The sequence below is a fragment of the Pagrus pagrus genome (genome assembly GCF_965226575.1).
Source record: "Pagrus pagrus genome assembly, chromosome: 9".
In the NCBI taxonomy this organism is placed as follows: Eukaryota; Metazoa; Chordata; class Actinopteri; order Spariformes; family Sparidae; genus Pagrus; species Pagrus pagrus.
Genome location: NC_140193.1, coordinates 14,315,750 through 14,322,921, shown reverse-complemented (window position 1 = coordinate 14,322,921; position 7,172 = coordinate 14,315,750).

Here is a 7,172-nt window from a genome sequence, read left to right as displayed (position 1 = left end):
TCGCTGCATTCCACATACTATTGCAAGCATTTCTCTTTCTATGTTACTGTACCTTGACTGGCAGTCTGTCAGGGTCTTTGATCCGAATGCAATGGGTCTGTTGTTCTGCACCAGCGCTATTCCTAAGCCTTTTTGTGATGCATCCACTTCGAGCGTCAGAGACGTTCCTGTATCATAGTATTTCAGACATGCATCCTCTGCAATAGCAGTTTTCAACTCCTCAAAACATCTCTGATGGTCTGCCTCCCATATCCACAGCGCGTCATTTTTTAGCAGTCCTCTCAAGGTGTGCGCTTTTTCTGCAAACTTCGGTATGTAGGCTGCGAGATATGTAAGCATTCCCATGAATCTGTGCAGTTCATCTTTGTTTTGGGGGGTTGGCATTTTCTGAATGTCTCTTATTTTTGCAAGGTCAGGTTTTATGCCATTTTTTGCGTCCAAAGAATGAGATGCTCTTCTGCTTAATGGCACATTTCTCACTATTGAACACCATACCTGCTTCTGCTGCTCGCTCCATCAGGTTGTTCAGGTTTCTGTCGTGATCCTCTTCATCTTTTCTGCATACTGCGATGTCATCAGCTATACTGATCACGCCGTGGAGCCCCTCGAGGATCTGGTCCATCCTGGCCTGGAAGAGGTCTTGTGACACACTTAGTCCAAAAGGCAAATGTCTCCAGCAGTATCTGCCGAATAGAGTGCATTTTTCCTTTTATGGTGTCCACATGCACAGTCACTAGATTTAGCAGTTCACTTAAATCAAATCAAATCAACTTTATTTATATAGCACCTTTCATACATGTTAAAATGCAGCCCAAAGTGCTGTACATTAAAAGAAAAGAAAAATGAAACAAACCCCGCATAACATCCCCATTCATGTGACACAGATACACACGCATATGCGCACACACACACATGCGCACACACTCACGCACACGTACACACACACACACACACACACACACACACACACACACATATATACAAAATAAAATGTAGTATGGCTGAGCACCGATAGACCAGGTGAGGAAACGCCAACCTGTTGGAGCCATCCCCACCGAGAGCCCCCCAAGGCCACGACCACAGGGGGGGCGCCGCCACAGAGACCATCCCGACCCAGACAGCCAGGGGCCCCTACCACGGCCATAAAGCCCTGGGGCAGGACTCCCTGACTATCCAGGCCCGGACTATCCCCAGGATGGCACCCCCGCAGGCAGGCCAGACAGAGCTCCCGGAGTGGAGGGCCCCCATGAGGAGAACAATGGAGCTGGAAACTAAGAACCTATAAACTATTAAAAGAGATGGAAGAGCGTCCTAAAACAACATAAATGAATGTTAAACCCATAAATGCAGTGTTAAAATAGATACATGAAAATATAAATAAATACATAAATAAAAAATAAATAATAAAACTTTTGAGAGGAAAATAAAAGACAATAAATGAGTAATACTAAAAGTAAATAAATAAAATAAATAAAATGGAGTAAAATGAGTTAAATTAAACTAAAATAACAATGATAAAAGGGAGCTCAGTTAAAAGCTAGATTAAAAAGATGAGTCTTGAGCCTACGTTTAAAAGCATCAACAGACTCCGCGGCCCTGAGGCCCTCCGGCAGGCTGTTCCACAAGCGAGGGCCGTAATGATAAAATGAGGCTTCACCAAAGGTTTTGGTTCTAACCTTGGGAACAGATAAAAGACCAGTACCGGAGGACCTCAGGGTCCGGGAGGGCAGATACGGTAAAAGCAGGTCAGACAGATAAGAAGGGCCAAGGCCGTTAAGACACTTGAAAACTAATAAAAGAACCTTAAAGTCGATCCTGAAGCGCACAGGGAGCCAATGCAGCGATTCTAAAACGGGTGTAATGTGGGCCCGCTTTCTGGTCTTCGTCAGCACACGTGCAGCTGAGTTCTGGAGCAGTTGAAGGTGTGAAAGGCTCTTTTTTGGAAGACCAGAGAGCAGGGCATTACAGTAATCTAATCGGCTGGAGATAAAAGCATGCATTAGCACCTCTGTGCTGGCCAGAGAGAGAAACGGGCGGACTCTGACTATATTTTTGAGATGGTAAAAACCAATCTTTGTAGAGTTTCTAATGTGTGGAATAAAATTAAGCTCAGAGTCGAAAAGAACGCCCAAGTTTTTTACGCATTGTGAATGTTTAAAAGCATTTAATTTTGGTAAAAGTTTCTCTCTTTTGCCTTCAGGACCAATAATTAAAACCTCTGTTTTGTCCTGGTTGAGCTGTAAGAAGTTTTCTGCCATCCATGACTTTATATCAAGAATACAGTTTAAAAGGGAATCAATAGGTCCCGAGTCATCAGGAGAGACGGCAATGTGAAGCTGTGTATCATCAGCGTAGCTGTGAAAATTGATGCCGTGCCTCCTGATGACGTCCCCAAGGGGTAGCATATATAAATTAAAAAGTATTGGACCTAAAATTGATCCTTGGGGCACCCCACATTCAAGTTTATGCGTTCCTGAGGAACATGTATCCATATTTACAAGAAAGTGACGATCTGTGAGGTAGGAATAAAACCAGTTAAGAACAGTACCAGAGAGGCCCACTAGGTGGCTAAGTCTGTTTAATAAGATGTGGTGATCTACTGTATCAAAAGCAGCACTTAGATCCAGTAGAACCAGGACAGAGAGTTTCTGAGAGTCCATGTTACACCTGAGATCATTCACAATCTTCACGAGGGCTGTCTCGGTACTGTGGTTCGTCCTAAAACCAGATTGACACTGTTCTAAAATATTGTTGGTCTTTAAAAAATCATTTAATTGGATAAAAACTAGTTTTTCTACAATTTTACTTAAAAAGGGTAGGTTGGACACAGGTCGGTAGTTGGCAAAAATGTCAGGATCCAAATTGCTCTTCTTCAGAAGGGGCTTCACCACTGCTGTTTTAAAGGCAGTGGGGAAGACACCCGTCTGGAGAGAGCAATTCACAATATTTAAAAGTTCAAACTCAAAGAACGCATAAAATTGTTTTAAAAGTGATGTGGGAATTGGGTCTAAAAGGCAGGTTGTTGGGTTAGCTCGGGAGAAAACTCTACCGAGCGTTTCTGCATCAACCAGGACAAAATGCTCCATTGTCTCCACAGATAAAAGCGATGGTTCAGGTCTGTTAAAAGCAGCATTCTTCTGTTCTAAAAGAGTGGATCTAATGTCAATGATTTTACCTCTGAAGTGGTCTGCAAAGTCTTCACATAGATCGTCTGTTGGAACTGTGGACGATTTCTTAAAATCAGTATTAATTAAACGAGAAATAGTGGAAAAGAGAAATTTATGGTTGTTCTTTTTGTCTGAGATGAGTCGTGAGAAGTGGGAAGTTCTTGCCTGTTTTACTGATTTATTGTAGGTTTTGAGTATGTCCCGGAATATTTCAAAATGAACTGTTAGCTTTGTCTGCCTCCATTTTCTCTCTGCGCTCCTGCAATTTCTTTTCAGTTGTTTTATTTCAGTGTTTATCCAGGGTGATGTAGGTTTGATTGATATTGTTTTTGTGGAAATGGGAGCCACTGTGTCTAGGGCTGACCTCAGTTTACTGTTAAAATTATCAACAATAAAATCGCAGGGTGCAGGTAAAATGTCGGCAGTGCTGTTGTGTAAAATTTCAATAAAATTTGCAGCCACTTCGGGGGTAAGGTAGCGCTTCCTCACTGTTCTCACCGGGGCCTCCCGTTGGATAAAACTGGAGATATCAAAAAACACACAGTGATGGTCGGACACAGCCAGGTCGACAACAGAGGACACACCAGTGGACAGGCCATATGTTATGACCAGGTCCAGGGTATGTCCTCTGTTGTGGGTGGGCTGTGTGACATGTTGCTTAAAATCCAGGTAGTTTAAAAGATTTAAAAATTCAGTCGCAGTGGGATCTGAATTATCATCTGTGTGTATGTTAAAATCACCAGCTATTAAGACCCTATTGTATGTTGAGTGTAAAATCGATAAAAGTTCGGAGAACTCACTAAAAAAAGAGGGATGGTGCTTCGGTGGTCTGTAAATAGTCATACATAAAATCGGAGGACTGCTAAAAACAAAGGCATGATGTTCAAATGATGTGTAGTTGTTAAAAGTGATGTCCTTTGTTATTATAGAGTTAGAAATTATTGTTGCAGTCCCGCCACCTCTTCTACCACTCCTGTTAGAAAATAAAAAACTAAAATTTGATGGGGAAGCCTCAGTGAGAACGGCTGGTGCATCAGTGCTGAGCCATGTTTCAGTTAAAAGTAAACAGTCAAGTTTGTTTTCTAAAATAAGGTCATTGATAATAAAAGACTTATTTGACAGGGAGCGAACGTTTAAAAGTGCCATGTGGAGGGTTGTATGTGGGCTGGGAGATGGCAGTGCAGTTTCTCCTTGAGCTGGTGTTGCCGGAACTGCCCGCAGACACCTGTTGCGGTCCCGTGATCCCCTCAGTGATGTGTGGTGATGATGGGGAAACCTGGTGGAGATAACTGTCTGGATCGGAAACGCAGCTGGTGAGGGAGTTATTGACAGGTGTGTGCTATCAGGAGAAAGAGCAAGGGGCGTGGTGTTTGCTACTTTGTCAGGGGAGGACAGTCAGTCTGATGAAGTGGTCTCTACTGCGTGCTGCAGATTAGCAGCACGCACTTGTGGGTAGTCCAATTACAGCAGGTCCTGGTACATCCACAACATAGAACTTTGCACTGACCCATTTGGAGTCCTTGTGCTGGCATGGAATGTTTATGGTTCCAAGACAGGGGATCTCATGACCGCTGTAGGCAGACAGCCTCATGTTGTTTTTCTTCAGTCTTTTGTATGCTCCTGCCTCGTTTCCATACATTTGTCTGAATGTCCTCAGTGGGAGGGTGTTCCCTGATGCTCCTGTGTCTATTTTTAGACGAAGTGTGTGTCCATAACCTGGAACATCAGGTGGTCTGACATTGAGTGTGGTGTAGGCCTCCTCTCTAGGTGGTCTGCTGTCGACACTGTGCATACATTTTTCACTGATTGTAATGGAATGCAACCACATCGATTCTGGATTCGTACTGTGACTTGTGTCCTTTCTTATATGTCTGATGTTTGGGATGCTTGTTTTGGGGTGGGCGAGACTTACTTCTTTTTCTTGTGTCAAAGTCTTGTTTTCATTGTTGTTGTTGTCTGGTCTTCTTGCAGCACCTTGCCCAATGTCCTTTTCTGCCGCAAGCCTTGCAGATGTCATGGAATGCAGGACACTGGCGCGGTTGATGGCTCATGTTACAGTTATGGCATGTCCGGCCCCTCTGTATTGCATGCACTTTTTTGGAGTTTGATAATCCAAGTTGCGTCAGCTGTTCATTCCCCGCTGATAATGCTTCATATTTCCTTCCCTCTTTCAATACATCAGCCAAGGAGTGGCCTTGAGGCTTCCTATATAAGTCGTTTCTCAGAGCATCGTGTGGGGTGCTAGCAATTATGAGTTCGATGAGACGCTCATTTAGCTCTGCATCGATGAACTGACATTTCAGCGCCAAAGTCCTAGCTCTTGTCACAAAGTCATCAATGCATTCATCCATCTTTTGTCTGAATTGCATTAAGTGGAATCTTGCTTCTCACTCCCCGCGTTTGGCGATATGAAAGTTATCCTCGGACAATTTCACTTGAGAATCACTCCGTGCAGAGAGCAGGTGTTTGTGTAGGTTTCATAAGCGATCCATTACCGCTGCCACCATGTTGTGTTATTCGGGAGTCAATGATGAGGACTTTGTTAACAGATTCACGTTACTTTACTTTAGCATGTCAGAGCATAGTACATAGCACAGATATGTATTGCTACCCTGCCCACGTATCTATGTCATCTCATATCACTCCGCCTAGGGCGGTAATCTAGTTCCCTTTACATATCACAACAGCAGGTGGTTAAGGTATAATCCTACACTGTGCCATTTACATAATTTACTTTGTCGGTCTTCAAAATTGTGAATGTCAGTTTCCGTACATGTGTGCCATAGAACAGGACAGACGCCAGTACCCCAACTCTAGTTCCACGTTCGTGGAGCTTCCTGTACCGTCGCAGGTCGTATGATTTTCTCCAGATGTCGTCCGTCAATCCTGGTTTTTATGTTTCAGATCATGTTCAAAGAAGCACACAGCAGTGTTTAAGGAGGGCCGTTAGCGTTATTTGTTGTTCATTCCAGCAGTAGTGCTTTAGTTTGTAGTGTCGTAACAAGAAACCTTAGAAATAACGTTGTGGTTTGACTCAATCTCGTTCTTTTCTAAATCTAAAATGTGTAATATAGTTATTGTTTTACCTGAAATGCAATATGAGTGAAGTGAAAGACTTGAATGAGAGCAGACAGTAAGTGCCGATCATTTGAGGTCGTGAGGTGGCGAGGAATATTACCGTTGCTTCCTGTCAGCAAAGTGCCAAATGTTATGAATTAAGTGTTTTTTCAGACGCCTCTTCCTGTCCCAGCTCCTGTTTGACTTAATTTTGTGAAGTTTCTCAGCTGTTGGATGGAGAGGGAATATGCAGAGGGAGGTTAGGTTTGGTAAATCCTGCTCTTGTTGCACCCAAAGTCTTGATCTAAGATGAATATACTTGATCCTAACATCAGCCATTACAAACTCACACTTCCTCCATAAATATTTTTAATAATGTCTGTCTCTAGTGTCACTTGTGTTGAATGTGTGTTTTAGCAAAAGACTGGAAGAAGTAGTCAATATGGGTTCGATGCAGAATGTCAAAGCCTCATCTCGAGTGCCAAAAGGTTGAATGAGAGTTGAAAAATGTTAGTTGCATGTAACGTATGAAGCAAGTGTCTAATATGCTTGTAACACCATAACCTCCCACCTTTTAAAGAATCACTTCACTGTATGTTGCTTCTTTTTTCTATGTGCACATCCCTTCAGAAACAGGCTCCAGCCTGCTGTAAGTATGTACAGGTTTTGTGTAAATTATTAATAGACGGAGGAGACAGGAAGCGTAACACAAAGACTGAATCTGGTATATATGCGAACTTCTCCCTCACAAACAAAAATAGTTTGAAATGTATTCTCACGTGTGGACTTTGGGAAGAGACGTGAAAAGCCTTGTAAACATTTTTATAGTATGAAAGGACGGTGGGAACTGGCCACTTCCAGGGTGAGATGAAGCACACTCCGAGCACAAGGAGAAGACAGTTCTGCTCTGGTGACTGCTCAGATCCTCCCGAGCAAACTTTTGTTGTT